Here is a 24,421-nt window from a genome sequence, read left to right on the forward strand (position 1 = left end):
CAAGTAAATACTGCTAGGAACCTTACTGGTACACAAAAAAATACTGATTATGCACAGAAGGTGTTTTTGTCCAATGCAACTCAATTTGTCCAATGCATCTCAATCTGGTTTGTAACAGATTTGAAATTTGGCTTCAGGCACGGACTGTAGAATTCCTGGGAGTGTGGTGGAGGTAGGAGCTCCCTCACTATCCATGTAGCTAAAGCCTCTTATTCTAATGTCTTCAAACAATGCCCATTCCTGTACCTCTCGTACATGTAACTTTGATCAGAATTACCAGAATTATCCTGCATGTGTAGATATCCTTGTTAAAAACAAGTGGGTCACTGCTGCTGTCTCCTCTGCTAATGGCACTGACTTTCATCTATATCAACTACCCTCTGTAGAAATTGAAATAATACCCCTGGCCAGTTTTAGTGTTGTGCCTACAAAGTAGGCTACATGCAGGGATGTGTTCTGCCACAAATAATTGACATCAAAGTTAACACAATACCATATGCAGTTTTTGAGGGCTTTGCTCTGTTTGCAGGTCTCTCTACCCCCCCACCCCCACCCCCCCTTTTTTTTTTTGTTCTTTCTGGTACATAGATTGATTGTTGGTATCCTTTCCGGAAGAGGAAACAAACTGAGAGGCACTCATTTTCCTGTTTGGTGGTGAGGAGAGTGTAAAGGTGCCTGTCGAGATGAGACTTGGTCATGTTAGTACAGTTGTCAAAAGCTAACCTCTTTAGGCACCTTAATGACTCCCTAACAAAAATGGAGCTGGAGAGCCTTTTCCCCACCTTAGTCTTACAGTAATATTGCAATGATGCATCTGTTCATTGTGTACGTAAATGATGGCCTGATTCATGCAGGATCAAACAAAGCTATGGATTAATTCTTAGTTTATCTTCAACAGAGAAAATCCTTCGTTATTTTTCTGCTAGAACTGAAGAATCTGCAAGGCTTATCTTTACCGTCACTATCTTGATTATTCAGAGCTCCCAGCACCCTCCTGGAACAGCAGTCTGTGTGCATGCAGATGATAAGTCTTGAAGAATGAATATAGTTATTAGCTGTGGTTATTTGAACATCACAGTTCATGTCTAGTTCCTTTGTGTCATGCATGCTGAGTACAGAGCAGAAGATGCAACTGTTTGGTGATGAAAAGAATAAAGGTTTGGGGACAAGAATACTGAAAAGTTTCATGTACTCCTCCCCTTCCTGCCCTTTTCAGTCCCCTTCTGTAGCTTGTTCTAGCACCAGTACTATCAGCATCAGTGCTTTGTCGCAGGGATGTGAAGTAGGAATGACTAGACCAGGCTACTTGATGGAATCAGTCCTTTGCTGCTCTAAGGCATTGTATTGTGGAATTCTGTCAGTGAAGTCACCAAGTGACCCATCTTCTCACCTTTGACTTTTCTGCTTCTCGTTTGACACCTAGAATTCACCTAGGCTTCCTTTGATAATTAGGTGTAGCAAAATTTGTGTGCACACAAACAGAAGACACAGTTGTGTTTTCCACAGGTTTTGTGTGGGAATGTCTAATTTGGTAAGGCCTGTCATCCACAAATTCAAGTTAAAGGGGAAAAAAGTGGCTCTTGTTGTGATTACAGAGATGTGAGGGTGTACCAGGCCCTCTGATGAATCTGAGGCTACCCTTTTTTTGCTGTGCTTTGGTCTTGAAGTTCATACTACAAAAGTGGTGAAAATATTTGGAATAGAGGCATCTTGTGGAAAATCTCATATTACTTGCTTCCTTCCCAATTATGCTTAATTTCTTTGAACATGGTGTGATGCAATACTTTATTCAGTAATTTATTTATTGATCAACTGTCATGAGAATTAATTCTGGATTATGATTTCTTGTTAAAATCCACATGAACATGCAGTTCCTTTTGACTTACATACAGCACATGACACTATTTTCTCTGTCCAGCTACAGAACAAGTGAAAGTCCCTTTTGGTGCCTCTCTGCTTTGCTGCAGAGGACAGAATTGTGATGTCAAGGCCCGTTTCTTGTAAGCTGGTTTCTTCCAGAAGATAAAATCTCAAAATGGTCTTGACTGAAGAGTTTTCCACCAGAAAATCCCAAATCCTCAATGAAAATCATGGAATCATGATGGTTCCATCAGTATTTGACAGGAAATCATGCTTTTTCAATAGGGAGATGTTTGGAATGTTTCACAATGTAGAGTGTAATTAACATAAAACCAATGTTAACTTATTTTGGGATAATTCCCAGGTCGTGACTCTTAGGCACTGGAAGTAGAATTGTGGCATGATCTTCTTAGATGACTGCTGAATGTGAAGTAGGGCCAAGCATGCCCTTAATTAGTTCTGCAGAGCCTGTTTTACTTTAGAAATGATTTTTTGGGTTGTATATAGGTTTAAACGACTCCATGTTCACTTGGAAGTGAGGTCAAGATTGTATTGAACACTTGTTGTTTTATTTTCTGGCTTCTAAAGTTAATGAAGTTACTACAGCATCTCTTGGATTTAGGTCTTTAAGATTTCTGATAGAGATACACAAATATTTTTCATACAGTGTTTTCCCCAGGGTTCTTTGGCACCTATGGCATTAGTCATGAAGGCTGGGATTTTTTCAGTGAACTCAAAAAGCTACAAAATAATCCACCAAAATGGTGTGTGTGTGTGTGAGAGAGAAATCACAAAAACAAATGACACCAAAAAAAAACCACGCAACAAAAACAAACCAAACAACCAAGCCCCCCAATTTTTCCAACACCACTGAGCTTTCACAGAGACCAGAAACTAGGAAGTGTTTCCATAGCTTAAATAATGGATTATATTACAGCCTGTGATACAGACACAATGAACACTGTTATTTTTCTTTAGGAAATTGTTTTGATTTCAAGGAGTTGATGCCCTATCTAAATGATAGGATCGCACATTCAAAGCCACATGAGAAAATAGTGAACAATGATGTGCGTCTTTGTTTTTGCATTCAGCTGACTTTTCTCTTGTGATTGAAATTGCAATAAAGTGAAATATTGTTGCTAAATTGCAGCTCAAAACAGTGTGTCACTTTGATTATTCAGTGGCCTGCTTTTTTAACAATGTGCTATGATGATAAAAGAATTTGTGGGATGTAAATATTTAAACAGCATTTAGCCAAACAAAAGCTGGGAAAGTTACAGTAATAGTTTCCACATCTTTCATTGCTATTCTTTCTGCATTGAAGGAACAGGTCACTTAATGGGATAACACAGTATCAGACACCCTCTTTCCTCAGTAATAAAATGGGGATAATACTGCAAAGGACTGTGTTGTGGTGATTCATCTTTATAAAGTTCTACAGAAATGGTAGGTGTTATTAGCATCCCATGTGATTACAGTGACAGGATGATATGGTTGTTTGTCTGAATTGGTATTTATTAGTATTGAAAGTCTCTCAAAAAAAACCTGTTCCTTCTGGATTTCCAGACACCAGAGATTTAGAACAGCTTGGATAAACATCTGGACTGAACTGAATTCTATTGCTTTTAAAGGTTACCTTAAAAGACAGATGAAGGAATCCTGTATTGTGATAACCTTCTATCTGAAGGATCTCAAAGTACTACAGGAATCAATATGCAAACTATATATAGATTACAGCAGCTCTGTCAAGTTACAGTACTGTTTGGCAGAATGCAGTGAAACAAAACAACGTGATAGAAATGAAAATGGAAAAACACAATGCTAAAATACTGGGAGAATGTAGTGAGAAAAGATGTGATCCTTGGGAGCTGGCAGGGAAATGGGAGGTGTAGCTTCTTTTCCCACACAATGTACCATGCGAATTGGGGTCTGGACTTAAAGGTTCAGAAATGTCTTTATGGCTTATGTGAAAAATTGCAACTCCTGGGACAAGCAATTTGCTGGGATGCAGGTTAAATAATGTTTTCTATAGAAGTTTCACAACTGCCTGCTTGTCAGCATAACATCACAAAACCTATGCATTTTAAACTGTTACATCATTGTAAGAGAGGTGCTGCTTACCATACTGTGCAGAGCACTTGCAGCAGCAGCAACTTTGAAAGGTGCTCCCTTTTCTAGCCCTGCTCAGCTTGACTGAGTTGAGATTGCAATATAAAGCTGATATAGCTTGCATTTAAAATGTAAAAATAGATGCGTATATGTTTTACAACTATATTTCATCTTAAGAAAAAATAAAATCAAGCATGCAGAAATGTTGACAAGTTCTTCAGAAGTTGCCTCTTTTACTTTTGATCTTGTACAACTGCCTGGTTTTGAATCTTTCTGCTCTCTGTAACAGGGAATTGATGCAGCTGATTTGAACCAGCATGCTGCATTGTTGCTTTGATAAAGACACTGGTAAGAGCAATCTTAACCAGGCTACTGCTTTTAGTTTTCTCATCTTCCAGAAAAACAATGAATCTTGATAAATTATGCTTTCAGCTCTTCAACTACAGAAACCTATTAATGCTCAACAATATGTCAGAGGATTTGCTGTGAATCTAAACTATCCAAAATGAACGTCCAGGGTTTAGCATTTTAGAAACAGTAAAACTGCTCATAGAGATGGAAATGATACTTCTGTGTTCGTCTGCATGACTTTTCTCTAATTATCATAGCCAGGCTGTCATCAGGCTGTTTGTATCTTAACCCTCTATCTGGTACACTAGGCACATGACTGGCTAGTGATTTACACTGTGCCATGCTAAAATTCCTGCAAGTGACAATTTAGAAATTGCAATTTAGAAGCTGATCAGTGAAAGCTGGTTGTGCTGAATTGATCAAAATATTACACTGGTTCCCATTAATGGATCTGCTGAAATTAATTATTTAAATATCCAATGATTCTCTTTCTGTCTTCAGAATGATCTGTTTTCAAGTGGTCCTAAATGAACATAAACGTGTTTTGCTCCCTCCCGCTTTTAAATATTTCAATAAGTTTTCCTGTCACTATGATAATAAAAGAAATTGATAATATATCTTTAGAGGAAGGGCATGGGCCCTTTGGGGCAGTATCTGTTCCTTTCAATCACTTCTAAGTATTTGCCAATAAATAAAGAAATGCTTTTTGAAGTCAGGAAGAGGATTAATCTACAACTACTCATCATTGTGGGAATGCCTATCATCTGGCATAGGATCTTGGCCCTTCTTAAGGCCATGGCCTGCTTTCTAAAATTTGAAGTCCTGTGGATTTATCTGGAACTTGGTTCCTAAATGACTACATGGATTCAAGGTTTTGTTAGTGTGCTAGAAAGGTGTCATCAGAGAAATGATTAATGAATTTATGATTAAAGAATGCTCAGTAGTCCAAGTATGTAAATGACAAGTGAATGCAAATGCAGAAAAGCCCACAGAACAATAAAGACAGCTCTTAAGTCCTGTAGTGCACAAGGAGGTAAACATGAGATGATATTCCTATAGCTAATAACCCAAATTTGCATTTCTGACCCTCATTTTTATCTATGCCTCCTCCAGAGCAGGGGTAAGTGATGCTTTCTGATAGCATTCAACTCTGGTGAGACTGTGTGGGACTTGTCTGATGGCTTGAGAAAAAACTTCAGGTGTGAACTGAAGGGTTTCTTACTTCATCGGTGTCTGGGTCAAGCATGAGCCTCAAAGGAGGCTGACTACTTTGCTTTTTCAGGCAATAACAAGTAAAAATAGATTGATTTCATAAGACTTAATAAGAGAATTTTAAGCCTGCCAATGATATGGCTGCTTCTCTGAAAGTTTGAAGACCACTGGGAACCTTTGATATGAGAACCATAATTGGTTATGAATCATTTCACACTAGATAAACAAAAACAATTTGCAGACTCGCAAGTCAGTGTGTCCTGTTGTTGCAACATAAACTTAAAACTCTGTTCTGTATGCCAATTTTTTTTTCTAGGGGTGCTATAAAAACAGCAAAGTTCAGAGAACAGTGGCTGAAGGGTACAACACTGAACTAAAGTATTTGTATTCAACCAATACAAAAAGGAGATGAGCATGGCCTCAAAATCCTGTCTTCATAGTAGTAAAGCAGTAAATGCACTCTTAAAAATATCCAACAGTATGGAACATGTTTTGTAAAAACAAACAAAAATACCCACTTATATTAATACAGGCTGTTGTGATTGTATTTTTTTTTACACCATATACTGCTTGAACTCAACATGTGTAATATTCATTTTTCTTCCAAAAAATCAGTGCTGTGAGGTGTTTTTTTCCATTCCTTACTTGCAGAAAATAAATTCTTTAAGATGTAGAGACTATCTGACAAATTTGTTGCACTTCTTTGAAAAACATCAGTGGAGTTTTGAAATTTTGACTTTAAAAAATATGCTCAGTGTGTTTACTAGCTGGGACATGCTACAGACTAAACCTGCTCTGATCAGTTTTTGCATGAGTTACAGTATTAATGGGTGTGCTGCTTTTTTTTTTCATACCCAGATAAAAGTTTGCTGCCCTGCTGTGTCCCTTCCTTGTTTGTTGTGTTTGGGTCTTCCCCATGTGCCCTGTCTAACTTCACAGGCCTCCTTCCAGATTCTGTTTGGATCAGGGTTCTATGGTGTATCATGTAATTTGGCCAAATGAAACCAGGACTCCTTAAAATCAGATGAGGGGAAGTGAATTTATTTGTAAGCCTATTCATACGAAAAATCCCAGTTGTTGGCCCATAGATGTTTTAATTAATTAAATCAATTGAAACTGTCAGTATGTTTAGTTGATCTTTAGAATTTACATACCAAAGAGATTTTGAAGGAATACAGGCAATAAAATATATATATTTTTTGTGAATGCAAATATCTCTTTCAAGCAACCATGAATACCTCTCGCTATGACCATCTTTATCTGTAGATTTTCTTAAGAAGTAGAGGGCCATTACTGAGCTGGAATGTGCCAGCCCATCACTTCAGTGTTTAGTTTGCAAGGTCCAGATGGTGGCAAGTTGCAAATGGATATTTCTACAGCTGAAATATCTGTCCCCTTGGCAGACTCGAGAGACACTGGTTCTGGCAGATTTAGAGTTGTTTCTGGCTATTTAGCACAGTTGTACAGCTAATGGGCTGTTGGACAGTTTTGTCAAACTTGCTATTTTCTGGTAACTCATTTATAATTCTGTGAAAGGAGCACACGGTTAGCCATTTGTGAATAATTGGAAATCCTCTTGAGATCTCAAGAAAAACACTTTTATTGTTAAATAGGGTTGATTTGCCTGTTTGTTTAGATATCCCAGATAAAATCTCAGTACTGACCTTTGAATGCTCCATATATTTCTCCAAACTGGATTTTGTGTGTGTGTGTGTCTGATGTGTTCTAAGAGGCCAAGATCTTAATTACTGTTATTATGCCTAGTTTACCATACGATTATAGTTGATGTTAATTAAAATGGGGACTTTGCAAATGCAAAAGGCAGAGCTGGAGATTTCATGTGCTGGCATGTACGATTTCACATGCATTCACAGGTATACAAACACGAAACCTTTGTCACAAGCTGCATTTTTGTCCTACTTTTCGTCAGTTCACTGATAATCTGCTCACTGATCTCCTGGACACCAGAACTCTTGACCAACCTCAAACCAAAGTAAAACTTAAATTATCTTCCAATTAGAAGTATATAAATCCTATGTGAGAAATGTTTTCCTGGTATCTATCAGGCTTGTAGATGAGAGCTATGTGCCATTGAAAAGAAGCATTATCTAGCTAACCAGCAGGGCAGTCCTAACTTTGTTTTGCACTGCAATACCCTGATACAATCACGGCCATTCTGTATTGACTTTTTGACGTTATTTTTGGACAGTTCTGCCATGAACTAGAAAGTTAAAACCTTCATCTTCCTCTAAGACTTGCATTATGATTGCCTAGCTTTACAAATAGAAATGCATACAAATAGAACTGAAAAGTTTTAAGATACGTGACCAACGCTGAATGCAAAATGATACAGTGTTAAAGATATTTATTATCTCTGGATGAGAATGGTATAAATGACTTGCTTGTGTCTTCCTAAGTCTGTATAAATGGGTTCTGACATACAGATAACATCGTATAATGAGATAGAAGTGATACATACCTATGCAGAAGAATATGTGCTTGAGACAGATTTTCCCATTGGTTGGGAAAACACAATTTATATTTTCAAACTGAGTTGTTTTACAATTCTAGATGATCCTGGGATTGGTATTCTGTGTAGCAAAATGCCAGTGTGTTGTATTTTCCTCTCTCAATATCACTTAATCTGTATTAAAGCTCTGTGCTGTCACAACTTTCATAAATTATTACACAGCCAGCCAATAGAAATTACATAAATACTGCAAATATAATCGTCTGTTCTTAGCAGAAACTCTTAAAGGACTTTTAAACTAGTTACAACAGAAAGTGGTAATCCTTCTATTAAAACTTTCTTACCATGTTATAAGTTTGCCGTTATGCAACATTTTTCACTTTGTCAGCTGAAAACTGTTTTTCTAAAAGTAATCTAGAGCTTGCTTTGCTGAGATGGAAATAAAGGGAAGTTTGTCTTGACTAAGTGCTCTGTTTTCCTGTGACTCTGAGCAAGTAGTAGTTAGAATGAAACATTGGAAACAACAGTAATTTACTAATCAGGAGAAAAATGGTTGTTACTGAAACATAACCCATGTTTACTGCAAAATTTATTTAAAGCACATTTTAAAATAACAGCTCAAGAAAAATAGGCTCACAGTGAGCTCCAAATTCTAAATAAAACATTTGCATATGTATGATTAAGTGCCACCGAATGGACTTTGCTCATTGAGGTCTCTTAAGGGTAGCAAAGAGAGCAAGCAATGTGTTGTCGAATTAAGCTGCTGGGGGAAGTCTGAGGAGCACTGAGCTCCTGATCAGGCTTTTCATGGTGCTTGTGGAAGACACTGAAAATAAACCTAGATTCTATGATACCTTCACTGAAGCCCTAGACCATCTTTTTACTGGATTTTTAATGACCACAGTACTAAAAAGTAATTAGCTTAAATTACCATTTGCACCCTCACAAAATAAAGACAAGAAGGAAAGAATTATCCCAGTGTTCGTGCTTTTCTTGGAACAAAGAGGATTAAAGACAGCCTTTAATCTAGAGGTACACTGACATACATGGTCTGCTATCCAGGAGCAAGCATCGCTGAAGAAATAAGATCAAGCAAAAGGAAGTAGTTTGGTATGCATTTCCTCTGCAGAGCTTGTGAAGAAGGGAGTAGAGGCAGCTTGAAACAGCAGTGGGCAGAGCGGAGCCAGGCAAGGTGCCCTGCTGTGCATGCAGCTGTGCTGCAGCAGGGGCTTTGCGGGGGAGACAAGGACAGAGCTTGATTAATCCATGAAGTGAATTATCCACCCCTAGGTCAACAACAGTTGACAAAACTTGAGCACAAGAGTAACGGAAAGGGGAGATATCTTTAGTTTATATTGTCACATCTGAAATAAGTTACATACACCCCTGTACAGGGGAGTGAATTTCTCTCTGACAGAGCTGGTGTTGGAGAAAAAAGAAATGAAAGTTGTTGCCAGGAGCGTTTCCAAAGAAAATGAATTTCAAAAGCTTGTGGAGCAAACAGCAGAAGTTATCTTCAGTGGTCTTCTCCCATTTTGCGTTTGTGTACTTCCTGCTTTTATACCTGTATGCACTTCATGTGGCAATAAATAGACTGCAGCCAAGTTGATGCTAGTTATTGCAGATGGAAAGATCATTGCCTCTCAAGGTACTGTAACAAAAAACTTGGCAGTTCATAAGTAGTGTTCCTGCTGGGAGCAGGTGTCTTCAGTTTGACAAGATTGCACTTTATCCATGGGTGCTTGAAATGCACCATGGCTGGTAGCAGGTCAAACAGGTCTGAATTTTTAAAGAGAGTGTTGTAAGACTTCAGTAATGAGCTTGAGGTGGTGTACAATGACATGCAAAACTAATTACCTGTTTACTAACGTCACAATAATTCAGCCGTTGGTCTTGACTGGAGCCATGCTGAGCCTCGGCTCCTTCTGCCAAGCCTAGTTTCCAGCCATCAAGTGATTGTATGTGAACTGTTTTGCTAGAAAGTGCCAAAAAAAAAAGGAGAGAAAAAAGAGTGAAAAGGGAATTCATTTAACTGCTATAACCTAGATTTTAATTTAGTGACCACATAAGAGGTTTAGGAATTAGACGTGCTTCTATATGAGGCACGTCTCTGTGGGTGCAGTGTGTTTTCACTGAACAGCATAACCTGGACACCCAGCAGAAGAGTTAATTATCTGAGCGCTAATGTTCTCAGACAAATACGTAATGCATCATAAGTATTAGCAATGAAGTGCTGGCTGGCACTGTAAAATCTAATTATCTCTAGAAGTTTTATTGTTGAAATGTGATTACTACACTTTGCAAAGATCCAGGTTACAGACAGACACCCAAAAGGAGGGGGCCTGGGGTGCTGTGATGAATTTCTCGCCCGGAATCACACACAAACTGCTTTCAGTTGCTGAAACAATGTATTTGTGACTGTGGGCTATACGAGTTAGGGTTAGATCAGCAACTTCATGTGGTTCTCTGACCTGGTGAACTCAGTAGTTATCCCAGTATAAAACAACAAAAAGTCATTTTAAAAACTCAAAAGAGCATAAAAGGCTGGCATTTTTGTCTTTTCTCAGAAAAGTCTTTGGCCACACTAGCTTGTATTTCACAAATCAGAACTTCTGTGTGATTTGCTTGATCTGGATATGCTGCCTTTCTTTGATTGTGTGAAGAGTATAATCTTCTATAATTCGGTATAAAATTAACCCCCAAAGTAAACTTCATGTATTTTAAATTGCTAGGATTTAGTCAGCAAATGGCTGCACAACTCTTTTCTATCTCCTTAGTTCCCTACTCTGCTGAAATTGGCTTCTGGCCAATTCTGGCCCTGTCTTCTGGCTTCAGTGGACAACAGATCAGTCCTTAATTTGACTATGACTGGGAATGCAGTGTTATGAGCACAAGAAGTAAAATGACGGTTTGCAGTTAGGGCTAGCAATTGTACAAAAATTGGCAATTACAGGCAAGGAAAACGTTTCGTAAATAGAAGAAAAAAAAAAAAGGAGTTTGTATGCTTAATGGTATACTGAGGTATATGTGTCCTGTGTGTCCAAGAGGTGCATTCTAGAAATCCCTTTCTTACTTGAATAATAATAATACCAAAAAAAAAAAAAAAGGTACTTGAGGCTCAACAATGGAAGAATTAGGGGACTCTGGAGTATTTTCCATGAATTCTGTTTTTAGTCTTTCTTATTTGTAAAGACTTTGCCTTTTACCAGTCAGTCTCCTGAATTATTTAGCATGTATTTTATGCAAACAGCCTAAGAATATTGAATAAGGAAGCATTCCCCTCACCTTACCCAAACAAAAAAGATAATGTGTGTGACTTGGAAATAGATTTTATAAAAGGTGTGGGTGCCTAAAGTTGGTTTTAAGTTAAAAATGAAATAAAACTAAAAGCAAAAAACCACCCTTCTGATCCAGCTTGGTTGTGACCTGGCTCTAGAGCTGCCTCAATACCGTTGATATTATGTTTTTAGTACTGACATTTCTGATCTGCTTGAAATTCACTGTAAACATCTAGAAAACCCAAAATCAGAGCAATCCACTATCCAGGATTTGTCTGAACGTGATCAGGAGCAGATGGTGGAATTCCTCCATCTGTCTCCCCAAGCAGCCTACTTTGGCTGATGTTTGTAGCACGTGCAGTGCGCGGTGAGAGCGCTGGGCTCTCTGCTGAGCAGAGGGTCCGTGCACTAAGGAAGTCAGTAAAGTCCTCAATCAGGTTGAGAGAGATTTTTGTAGGTATCATCCGCAACATTAGCTGAACCAAGATGGTGACATCAATGAGGTCAGTTTTGGCAGCTGTGAGCAGTAACCTCAACCCTGACCTGACTGGATCCAGAAAAGGATGCCTGTCTGTATGGTCTAATTTGTTAGGCAAAGTAACAGAGCATAATGGGGTGGATACTATCTTGGTATCAGGATTAGGGAAACTTGAGTTGCGATTCCTACCTGGGGATTTTACGTAATGAGTGTTTGAATGTTCATGTTGGTTTTGTTTGTTTGTTTTAGGTGTGTCATGTTGAGATGCAATATGACCTGCTGCTATTGCCAGAGCATTCTGGACTGTGGATCATGAGCAGACAGAGCTATTTAACTTCAGTTTCACTCCTGCTTTCCTGGATTTCAGGTGCCCTCCTGTCCTCTCCATTTCCTTTTGGTTAGTATACAGAAGTACTCTCTGTATACTGTGGTGGTCCTTCTGAGGTCCTTGTTTCCCCTAATACAAAGTCTCAGGAGACGTGCCTTCTGCCGAGTGCAGGAGCTAATTAGGTTAATGGTGTTGTCTAAAGGAACCACAGACTTGGATCAAAGCAAAATAATGAGTTTCTGCTAGACCCACAAACACTTGGGTCTCATGTCCAAAGAAAGTTGGAAAAGAAGAACAGTAAAGGCTTTTCTTCCTCTAATTTTTAAAATTTTCATGTAAAGTCTCTGCAGCCCTTTGCAGAATTCAAAACAAATTTATTGTTTTAGATTAAGTTTTCATTATTTCTATGCTGCTTAGACTGGCAATGACATTTTCACATCAAACTAGAGTCTGAAAAGTGAGACTATTAAGAACAACTTTCAGGAAGTGGTCACTGTTGCTATTGGAGGTATCACAGGTATTGTCTCCCCACTTTGGAGAAATGTGCTTATGTGTCTTGAGTCTGCAGAATTTTCCTGGAAATGAACCAACAACAGAATTTCTCATGAGATTTCTCTTATATCCTGGCAAGCTTCTTTCCTGGAGTGTGTTTGCAGGCCCCACAGGAAGAAGCCGATGAGAACAGTAACAAAATCTCAGGAAAAATAGACATGTAAACTCTGAGATTAATTCTGCGGGAAGACGTGGGTTGAGTTTAGTTTATTAACCCAATTCAGTCATTCATACACTTACAATTCTATCTAGAAAAGGGCCAAGCATGAGTCAGTTACCTGAAACTGCAGAGGGTAGTCTGTTCAATGGATTTCAGTTTTGTTTCAGCCTACAGAATTGCTGCTTAGTTGATAAGATTTTTTGCAAAATCTAAATGGTTTTCCTGCACCAGCTGTACTCCTCATCTCGGGATTTGCAAAAATATTTGAAATTTTCTGTGCTGCAAATCTGGTCAAAAATAGTTACTGATGTTTCTGACTTGAGTGGGAGACAGGAACTGAATGGTACACTAAAACACGGTACGTAATTTTCATCAATGAAAAGTAGAACTGTAAGCAGTAAGTCCTTCAGTTCTAGTGGATAGTTAATAAGAGGCCTGAGGAAGTAAGATGTATGGATTGCTAGAATAAATGACTAAATAAATATTCATGGCAGTCTAATGTGAAACACATGCATTCTTATTTATTCTGTGCTTACAGACATGCAAAGCACAAATTTCCTTCTATTCTGAACGAAAATGTTTCAAAGTAAACAAAACAGTATAGGAAGTGGAGTGTAACATTTAGGAAAGACAAAACAGACAGGGAAATGAGATTGATAAAGGTGCTCTTAAGGAAGTTTAGTAGCCATTTTGAAAAAAATAGAATTGAGGAGACAGAAATAAAACACCAGTGATGACATTTGTGCTGTTGTGCCCGTGGTAGATACCCCAAGCACAACAATACAGAGTTGAGATTCAGATGAGCCAAAAGGTAAATAGCTTTCAGCCCATTGGTAAGGAGGCGAGCACTGACTATGGGATCAGCCCAGCAGAGGCAATGGTATACTGGTGACTTGGCAGAGAGAAAGAACCAGGGTTGAAACCACCGGCAGCTCACATAGAAGAGAATGGCATAAATCAGTGCCTGCCACGTGGGATAGTGGAGCGGTGACAGTAACAGTGCTCCATCCTGTTAATTGGAATTTATGTGGGGTGCTCAGCCACATGAGGAAAACACTGATAGACTTCAGAGTGAATGCAAGGGTACTGGGAATCCTGTGACCATGTACAGGGCAGGAGCAAAGGAAAGCTGGCATGGAGACCAAATGATGGATGTGGGTTAGGAGCATTTGGGAGCTGCAGAATGTCATGCTGAGAGGCAGCGATGTGACAGTAATCTTACCTGTGAAACCGACTACTGCAGAGCCACCAGCAAAGAAATAAGGGCTTACCTGAAATGATTGAATATTGGTAGGTGGATTCTTATAAGCAGAATGTAGAGTTAGGAGGGTGAAATACTCATAAAGGGGACCATATGGAGTATGTTGTCATGAATCAGAAAAATTTGCAGTGCTTCTGCAACACAGTTCAGAGGTGAGATGTGTAGTGGATTGTACCGCAGGCATGGCTGTTCTAACAGTGAAACAAAAAACCTACCTAAAAAAATGTTCCACTCTAAGGATGTTAGAAATGTTAGAAATGTTCCACGCTGCAGTTAAGATCCATGTTTTCTGAGTGGTATGACAGGCAGTAATACTGTGTCTACTTCACAGTTGATGAAGTCCAGGCTCACAGTTTGTGTGGAGAATTACCTCCTGAAACTTTCTCTTAGGTCATCTGCACCAAGGCTCAGGTATGACACAGAAGAAAAATACTAGTTCTTGACGCTGATCTGGAGCCAGTTCAAGTCACAATTGCATGTCTTTCCATTGCTATACCTCTGGGTTTGGATCAGACCCAATCATAGGAAAGCTGAGGGCATGAAACAAAACCAGCATGGTGGTATGGATCCCGTTTTGCAGATAACTACAAGCTAAAGAAAGTTCAGTTCAAGAATAGATCTAGCGTGTGTACAAACAAGTCTGAATTCCTACTCAAGAGAATTACTTTGGCAAATGTGTTTTGTTTGAGAGGAAAAGGCACTGGTTTAGCTGCATTTTAAGTGGGTCCAGATGAACCAATACTCAAGGCGTCTTTGATAGCTGAAGATGTTTGTAACTTGACCCTCAGTGATAATTATGAAAATTGTACTCATTTTTGTTCCAGTGCTTGAAGACTAAAACCAACCCCTTAACTTTTGGATGTTCAAAACGTAAAATAGGCTCAAATTAAGTGTAGCTTCATCAACATTTTGGGACTGGAATGAAGAGTTTCTGACTGATTTGCATAGTCCAGTGTTAAATAATGCATAAATATGCCTAATGTTTACAGGGTGGGTGCTTGCTGGGCTACAGTCACAAGGCTGATCTAGATTTTGTGGGAGCTTGACCACCATCTCCCTTGTGTATTGAAGGAAGTGCTTTAAGGCAATAGACAAATCACTTTTAGCTGCTCCAGTTTCTTTTTTTCTGGACTTTATTCCTAATGTATATTAAAATTATATCAGATCTGAGAAATGGAAACAGTAGTGAGAGCACAATTTGAATGTTAATAGGATTTTAGTTTTCTCTGCACTTTTCTTGTGCAAGTGTTCTTTGCAAGGATTGCGAATGAGGGAAGTACAACCACGCCATTTGTTGTGAGTGTATCTAACGTAACAAAACAAAAGAAGGTAGCGTTACTTTAGGTGTGAACATGAATTATATTTACTAAATATTCTGAAGAGACAAGTTCAAACAGGAGGAAAAGGCGTAAGGACACCAGAGATATTCTGATCAAGAAGATAGGCTTAAGCAGAGATCTCTCCTTGTACTCAGAGAACAGTGAGAAAGCAGTCTTGATTTTTCTTACCATCACAATGTGTCAAGGGCAGTGAGCACACTTTGTCTCTTGATTTTTACAGGCAGCGCTGACATGAGCAGAATATTATTAGGGAGGACTGGAATACTATTAGCATATATATATATATATATATATTTTTTTTTTTTTTCCCCCTCCAAATCTTGTGTGTGATTTCTGTTTGGGAATCCAGTGCAGAACACTACATGTTTATTAGTGCATCAGCTTATTGTGAGCCACAAGGTAATGGACAGATCCTGTTTCTCAGAGGCTTTGTCCACTAGAGGCATAGACAATCCTTCACAAAAGAGGAAAGATGATGCAAAGCTGTCAGCTGTACATAAAAATTACCCCCAAATTGCAGAGAGCAGATGGCTGTTAATGGCAAGTGTTTTTAACATAGCTTTATTGTCCCATATTGGGACATTAACTTGTCTCTTTGTTTTTTTAAAAAAGTCACTTTGTAAAAATGACACCTTGGCATGACTTGTATTTTTCCTGTTTGGTTTCCATGTCATGTTTTGCTCAGATATGCTTGCACAATTTTCTACAGTTGATGTGCTCAGCAAGCCATTAGTGCATATTCTTTCAGTTTCATACATTCTCAGTGATTAGTAACAAAAAACCAACAGTTTTGAAGGACTGCAATGAGTAATTGCTGTGCTTTGTTGGACTGATTCTGACTGCAAAGTAAGAGTACATGCTGCATGTTTCCACGTGCTGAGCTGATATTTACAGGACTAAATACACAGCACCAAACTTGCTCAGACAAGCAAATGTGATAACAGAAGAAATGGAGAGAAAAATGCATACGGAACACCCTTAGCTTTTCTGTTTTGTTAACTGCAGGTTGAAAGCTAGCTTTTGGGTGATTAAACTTTTCATTTGGTTATTAAGTGATAGACATCTTGCTGAACTCAAGCATGCTGCTACAAGCACAGGAAGAGTGCTTGTTTAAAGCAGACACAAAGGATTGCACAAAGAGACCCTTAAACAAAGCACAAGTGTCAGCAAAACTAAACAAAGTAATCACACAGAATTTAAGACAGATAGAGGCAGGCAGTAAATTGATGACAGATCCTGAATAATCCTTTAGAAAAGTCACCCTGGTGAGTTGGGAAATCTGTTTATTTGTTACAGTTTCTTATCTTTTCTCGACAGGGAATCTAGGAAACCTCCATATTGCAGCCACTGTGTTTGCTAGGATGGACTTGAAAGTTGTTAGATGAAGTATGGGCAGCAGTGTCCCTGCAGCAGTTGTAGTGCTTTAGGTGTGTGCTCCCTGGAGATTTCAGACGAAAGAGATACAGCCCAGCAGAGGTGCTGGATTCAGTGCAGTGTTGGGTTTGGCTAGTTCAGTCTGCTTTGCCGTTTGATCTGTGCTGTCTGAACTACCTCATGCATTCCAGTGCTGTGTTACATGCTGCCCATTAGGAAGTGTTGCCAGGCCCACCACAAAGTGGGGTGATGGCTGAGACAGCACATGTTGGAGCTTTGTGCTACCGTGCTTATGCTACAGAGGGTTTGCTCTGAGCTGTCATGAGCAGAAGAGCCTTGCAGGCACCTTGTGGGGTCACTGTGACACTGGGAGCCAGCGGATCTTAGCCAGGGCTCTGCCCTTCCCTTACTGTGTAAGAAAATCATCGAACTTCTCTGTGACTCAATTTTCCTCCTAAGTGAAGGGGTGATGGTATTTGCTATGAGGCCTGTGGAAAAGAAACACTATACAAATATCCAGTTCTATTTCTTTTGTTTGGGATTTTGGACCTGGGAAAAGTCACATAGCTGGTGATTACTTTGTAACCAGTTCTTCTCTGTCATGAATAAAATAGTAGTCAGCTTCTTGAAAATCATCCAGCTTCCCTCTTCCTGCCAGTCTCAGCTTCTATTCTTCTCTCCAGAGCTCTTGGCTCAGCCCTTAACCACGCCAGGGTTTCGCCAGTTGCAACATGCAGCTCCTCTTGTGTTGGAATGGGAGGAAGGCTCCAAGAAGGTGGCAGGGAGGGAGGGAGAGAGTAATCACTGCAGAGGACAGAGAACTAATAACAAATACCGTCCCACAATCTGAGTCTTTCTCCCTCCCCCTGACAAATTAAGAAAATGAAGAAAATGGAGGAGAATGGTTGGAGGCAGTAGGTGAAGGAGTGTGGGACTGAGAGATGGTTTGGCAGTTGCTCCAGGAATTGGTGTGGAGTAGGAAAGAGGCATTTCTTTGTCAACAGTCTCTGAGGTACATTACCAGTAAAAAGCTGGAAAACAGTAAATTGATTGGAACTGTAAGACCACTGAGAAATTTACTGAACTGACGTCACAGTAGCCTCCTTTCCAGGAAAGCAGCTCATCTTGAGCTCATTCTGCCTGGATGGAAAAAACAAGTCTTTGAGATAATTAACAAGTTTCTACTTTTTTTTTTTTGGTCTTAACTTAAGGCCCATCTACTTTTGTGTTTCCATTGCCAAATTTCAGTTCCAGCGAGTAGCTGACATGGAAGGATAGCGTCTATGTTGTATCATATTGAGACTGAATAAAGCAAGATGAAGGCAATAATCAGTGCATTTCCTTGTTCTGCACTAGAAATAATTGTACAGCTGTCAAATTCTCACTCAGGAAAACAGATTCAGGACACTGCAGCAGTGAATATGTATTTACCAGAGTAACAGCTGTCAAATTCTCAGAAAACAAACCCATACAGTGCAGGAATAGATCTCCGTTGCCTAGGATAACTCAATTTGTATGTGCACCTTTGTATTTTCTTCTACTTTGAAAACATCTGCTCCTATTTCATTGATCAGTAGAAGTTGAAATTTTTTTTTTTTTTTTTTTTGGCGTATGGGCATGAAGTTGCTTTATGCAGCCTGTATAACAACAGGAGAGAATCTATAGTGGCACCAATGACCCAAATAACATAACTTTAATGGAGTGTTCCTGGACTATTTTAATATTGGCATTTTTAATTAAATGTCTCCTTTTTTTACAAGTCAGTGACTGAATTGCAATAGTGAAGTAGTTACTGTTGAAACAAGTGCTGAAAACTGATCAAAATAAAAGGTTGGAAACAGTTGCACATACAAATGCTTTGGTTCCAGAGCTTTAAATCAAATCAAATGGGGAATCAAATTTTCCAGTCACTAAATTCAGTGGAAAGATCTGTGTGACCTATGCTGCTATATAGATTTTAGAATCATTAGGAAACCTAATTCTTCTAACAAAGTATAATCTTTTCCTTTCATTATGCTGTACCGTAGCTAGCAGGGTTTTTTACTGGCTCTACCTAAAATGATTAGTTTTATTTATTTATTTATTTTCCAGTAGCATTATAGCTGCATGTTTTGTTTTAGTCTTTGGAATACTTGGTCAGTTTAAAAATTTGAAAAGTATGCTTTTGAATCAGTGGACTGTTTATTTATACTATGACTTCAATCCTTATGTACTTTATAAATACTGTTTCAATACAGCCCAGGATATGGCTTTTTTTTTCTTTTTCCTTTTTTTTTTTCCTATAGTTAAAGATTTGAAGGATCCCCCTATTTGTATCCATAGAAGTATTCTTTTCACACCAAATTGGATTCTGTAGTTTTTAATGAGTAATCAACTTGGCATTTCATTGAGCTGTTGCTTCCTACGAAGATTTTGCAGTTTACAAAAATTTTACAAATTTTACCAGTATAAAATTAAAATAGCAACAAACCATAATCCCTTTCTGTGAAAGGATTTCTATAAAGAAGCTTGTGCATCCATCTTTTATTATGCATTTAATTTTTCTGTAGTCTAGCAGAAACAAAGAGTTCTTGGCCATAATCCCCAGAGCCAGGTGGTGTACAAGTTCAGGTGGGGATGCGATGAGAGGCAGCCATGAGGTACAGATGAGGGGTGGAGCGGGTGGAAGGACTCAAGAAAACTTTGTCAGGCTGTAAAATATGCAATTATGGTAGCTCATCTGTGGTTAAAATCATGAATCTTTCAATTTTATGGCAATAAGAACAGGAGGTAGTTGGTGCTTAAAAATATACATAATGCAACATCATTCTGCATAATGTATGTATACCGCTTACCTTTTAAATATATTTAAATTGGGGTTTGAAAAATAAAGTAGAAACAAATTCATTGCCACGTCAGAAAAGAAAAAAAAACATAAAGATGGTACCATTCTGCAGATGCTGATTGCCAATCATATGATGAAATCTGAAACAGTTTTTGCTGCCTGTGGTAAAGCATGCTGTGTGTGCAGTTTAAAGGTTCTGGTTAGCATGGTGTCAGTTCTTTACAGGAAATAATATAGAGCTGATTCCAAACTGTAAAACAAGGAACAGCGCTGGTAGGTGTATGCCAATCTAGAAGTTTCTGTCAGATGGCAGCAAGAATGTGGCTGTTCAGGTCCTGCTGGAGACTTCAGCTGGTCAGCCACAGAGTATCCGAAACTGTTGGGATCCCGTTCTGCCAGAGCCTATCAGGTACCTTAAAGGAGGCTGTAGCAAGGTGGGGGTTGGTCTATTCTCCCACGTGCCTGGTGACAGGACGAGGGGGAATGGGCTCAAGTTGCGCCAGGGGAGGTTTAGGTTGGATATTAGGAAGAACTTCTTTACCGAAAGGGTTGTTAGGCATTGGAATGGGCTGCCCAGGGAAGTGGTTGAGTCACCATCCCTGGAGGTCTTTAAAAGACATTTAGATGTTGAGCTTAGTGATATGGTTTAGTGAAGGTTTAGTGTTAGTGTTAGGTCAGAGGTTGGACTAAGTGATCTTTGAGGTCTCTTCCAACCTAGATGATTCTGTGAAAAAGATTTCATCAAGGTAACCATCAGGCAACTGTATCCAACTGCTAACGTGTAATTTAAAAAGAATAGGAAGTTATGATTATGCATTAATATCTTCATTAGGTCATTTACTGAGCCCAGACCTGAAACCGTGGGTGTCAAAGGAATTCTTTCTTCATCTAGTTTCAGTGGATTTTAGCTCAGACTCTGCGGTATGTTTCAAGCCCTCTGCTTTTATTACGTCAGTCTGCCTGCCTATGAAGTAGCTGTCTGAAGGAGGTGTCTGAGGCTATAAAATACTAATTTCATTTTTTTTTTGAGTTATGAAGATATTAGCATAAAAATGATGCTATTTTAGTTTAATTCAGAAGGAAGGTGAAAACAGAAATCAAATTTCAGGTAACGTGTGTGGGTAGGTTGCATTCCAAAAAAAAAAAATTAAAAAAAATCAGTAATTATGTACGTGGATTTGAGTTCATGGCAAACATTTGTTGTGTGAAATAGGGAAAGTAATATGGTTCTAAAAGTGGGACAAGTTATTCTAAAATTCTAAAAGTTGAATAATAATAAAATTGCAAAGCCATTGTTCTTCTATAACCTAAAAATTCTAAAAATACGGGCCAAATTAATTATTGCTGCAGTAGGTATTGCATGTTGGATCACCTGAGACGAAAGTGATACTAGTTAGTGCAATTCCCCTTCTCTCAAACGAATAATTGCCAAACTCCTTTGTTGAGTTGTAACACCTGAGTATGCTTGATCCAGCTTAAGCATCTCCTTAGACAAATTAAAAGCTTTGCAGCTAGTTTGTGTAGCTTGGACTTGCTAGGGATGCTTTGCAATAATACTCTGTGATGTTACAAAAAGAATTAGATGTTTTTTGTCTGGAAAAATCAGGGCTTAGACAATATTACTTAGACCTTTTATGAGGTTTTCATTGGAACAAAAGGATAATGTCCTATCCCTCTCCTACTTAAACATTTTAGGGGGATGTTTTTCTACCTGCTGTTGTTTGAACACCTGGGCTGTTTACAGAAGCAAAGCAAAATATAGCCAATGACGGTGCAGTGGTGATGGCAGGGAGGGCATCCATCTAGTGTTTAAAAAGCAATGCCTTTAAAAAGCCACGCAAAACACTTTTAAATATATAGGCAGTGTTATTTTCTTGCAACTACTTGTTACTTAAGGACAAAGTCAGTGTGGAAATACATTGCTGAGGTCACTGCTGTGAACCAGAAAATGCCAGAGTTGCTACTGATAGGAACTTGTTGCTTACATGGCTGCACAAGCTGCTTGTCAGGAACAAAGCAGGAAAGGGCCTCTGCCTCAAAGAACTTGTAGTCAGGACAGACAAGAAAAACGTTGGACCACTGCAGTGCTGCATATAGCATGCAAATGTGATCATGGAGAATTAAATGCAGCACCAGCCCAGCACCTCATTTACTGGGCAGTCGTGTCTGCAGAAGTGGAGAACAGAAGTCTGATTTTATTTTTGTTTTTTTGGCATAACATTTGAAATTCTCTTTAAATATTTTTAATAAGAATTTTGGCAGAAGTGTAGAAGCTCTGCTGGTGATTAACCTGCCTGGGGGAGCTACAGACTGGAGCTAGCTGGGAGCTTTCTGACAAAATATTTTTCCATCAGAAAAGGCAGATTCTACTAAATTGATACTACAGATTGATACTAAATTATTTTGCAAAAATGTCAGTTTTAGTGACTTCCATGCGATGCGTTCTGACAGGCTTCATGACTGATTTCATGGCTCCCGGTGAGCTGTGAGGTCTGTGGCTCTAGGATAGCCTTGACATGCTGGATGCCTCCAGAGATCCCTGAAAACCTGGCATATGCCATGGGTGCTTTGAGGGCTTCTGGGCAGTGTGCCATGCAAGTGGAAATACAGGATCTGAGATTCCCAAGTTCTGTGGATTCTTGCTGTCTTATGGCTCCCAGGCCTTCAGGCTCCTTGTCGGTTCACTGGGGCTGACGTGGCGGGGGATGCCCAGCAGCACTTGCAGCCAGTGCTGAGCAAGGAGTCTTGGAGCCACAGAGATGGTGCTTTCAGGCTCAACTGTGTTCTGAAATTACGTAAATGAAGCACTGATTATTTAGAAGAGATCGCTTAAAAAGATCCCTTCTGCGGGGAATGTCGCTAGCTGTATTGCACAGGGGAGCACACTGCCTGTCCCCTGCTTGGGGAATTGCCTGAAGACAGGGAGGCAACTGCACTGTGGCTGCCAGACCTGGGGCTGCATCAGGGCTGTGCTGCAGGTGCCTGGGGCTGTGCCCACTGCTCGTGGCACAGGCACGGGCACAGGTGATGCCTCAGACTAGATTCAATATGTTCGATATTGTAGCGAAGCAACTGGCTCTGCTGACATTGAAACAGTAGTTTTATTCATAACGTTTTGGTTCCAAAGGGAAGTCTTTATGTGGGAGTACTGTGCATAAATTACCTGTGTGTGTACAAACAAGTAAAACTTAAAGACATACATTTATCTACCTAAATGTCACTTTCAGTGCGATACAGGATCCACAGATCCTTCAGGCAGATGTCAGCATCAGCAGAGTTGTGGTGGTTTCTTTCTTATGTATTGCACTCACATTGTCAGGAGGAATGGCTATGATGTGGATTCTGAAGTGGTCTTTTTAAAACCTCAGTATTGCATTCTAAGTCGTTTCTATTTTGAGAAACATAGATAGTGGTGTTGTCTTAGATGCTGTGGAGCACTGTAATACTGGATCACACTGAAGGCTGAGGGTTAATTTCAGCAGTTGAAAGCCCTCAGGACTCTTGGAGGACAAAAATAGTCATTTGATAGATGTTGTGAGTCCGTGTGACCTGTGCAAGTGTTTATATGGCCGTATGCTTTAGAATGGCACTTGGTTTTACAATGCAAAAGTTCAGACACATGTAACTGGCCACAGGGAGAGATTTTTAAAGATAAAAATACCAGTAAAGTTATCCTATGCTTGCTGACTTCTAGATGAAGTATCATCAGTGAAAGTTAAATTCCTGGCTGCAATTTGGTGCCTTTGGCAGTCTCCCTATAGACTTTTAGCAGTTCACATTTTGATGTTTGCTGAGAGTGCTCAAGGGTTTGCCTGTTTCTCCTGATGTGAAATCGCTGCAGTCAGAGATGCAGAGGTAAAATAGGAAAAGAGTCAAATGAATGTTGATTGCTTCTGCGAAATAATTCCACACTGACTTGCTGAAGGTTCAGTGCATATTAGCTGCAGTGCAGTGGCATGACGGACTGGTAAATATCACTTACTGAGCCCATCATTCATTGTGGAAGAGGACCTGGACCATGCAAATTGGATGATGCTGTGTTTGAAAACCAGGCAGTCCATAATTTTAATCTGTTAAAAAGGGATTACAAATGACATCAATGAAATACAGTGTCAATTCTTTGCAAGATGTCTTTTCTCTGCAACAGAAGCTGGAAGCACAGCCCACCAGCAGGCACTGAACGCCTACGTTGAGGCTCTCACAAACTTTGATCTCTTTTCAGAACTGAGCCTAAGACAATGTCCCACTGGAAACCAAAGAGGCAGAACTACTTTGCCAGGCAGAGACTTAAACCTTCCCACACGTGTTTATTAATGTGAAGGCTAATACAGCTGTATTAACATCATAATGTTCAGGAGCCAACAAACTTGTTTGAAGACGGTCCAGGGCTTGCTGGACACACTTGACTCACTGTTTCTTTCTGTAGCAAAGTCACTATTATGACATTAGAACAAGATAGTCAGTATTTTCTACTTCAATTGATAGATATTTTTAAATAATTAAAATATGTTTTCTTAGAAACCAATAGGGAGAAAATCCAGTCCAAAGCCACCACTTTCTCCTTACCAAATTCCACTGTGCATTGTCCACTGCTCAGGACTATGAAAAGGATCACTCACTTTTCCTAATAATCAGGCTTGATAAGATGCATTGAAGACTGCCTGCAAGCTGTGTAGTGTTAAATTTACTTCGTTTTGGAAAGAGCCGAATCTAAGCTGTGTGTGTGTGACTGGATTAATCAAAATCTGTTTTGTAGAATTGAAGGAAGCACCTGTAGTGTAAGTTTTAAGTGCATCTAGCAGTAAAGCCTCTTTCCCAGTTTCT

The 24,421-nt window shown here is 39.3% G+C and overlaps 1 long non-coding RNA gene across 3 annotated transcripts in view; it reads left to right on the plus strand.

The window, feature by feature from the left end:
• The window catches only part of LOC121076304, a 129,653-nt gene that overhangs the window by 46,408 nt on the left and 58,824 nt on the right, over positions 1–24,421 (plus strand). For 2 of the 3 annotated variants that reach the window (XR_005823451.1, XR_005823450.1), the window contains exon 5: positions 12,008–12,155. The exons of the other annotated variant lie outside the window; for it this stretch is intronic. This is a non-coding gene — a long non-coding RNA (uncharacterized LOC121076304). The remainder of the gene's footprint in view (positions 1–12,007; positions 12,156–24,421) is intronic. 3 annotated transcript variants of the gene reach the window in all.

This window comes from Cygnus olor, chromosome 11, assembly GCF_009769625.2.
Source record: "Cygnus olor isolate bCygOlo1 chromosome 11, bCygOlo1.pri.v2, whole genome shotgun sequence".
In the NCBI taxonomy this organism is placed as follows: domain Eukaryota; kingdom Metazoa; phylum Chordata; class Aves; order Anseriformes; family Anatidae; genus Cygnus; species Cygnus olor.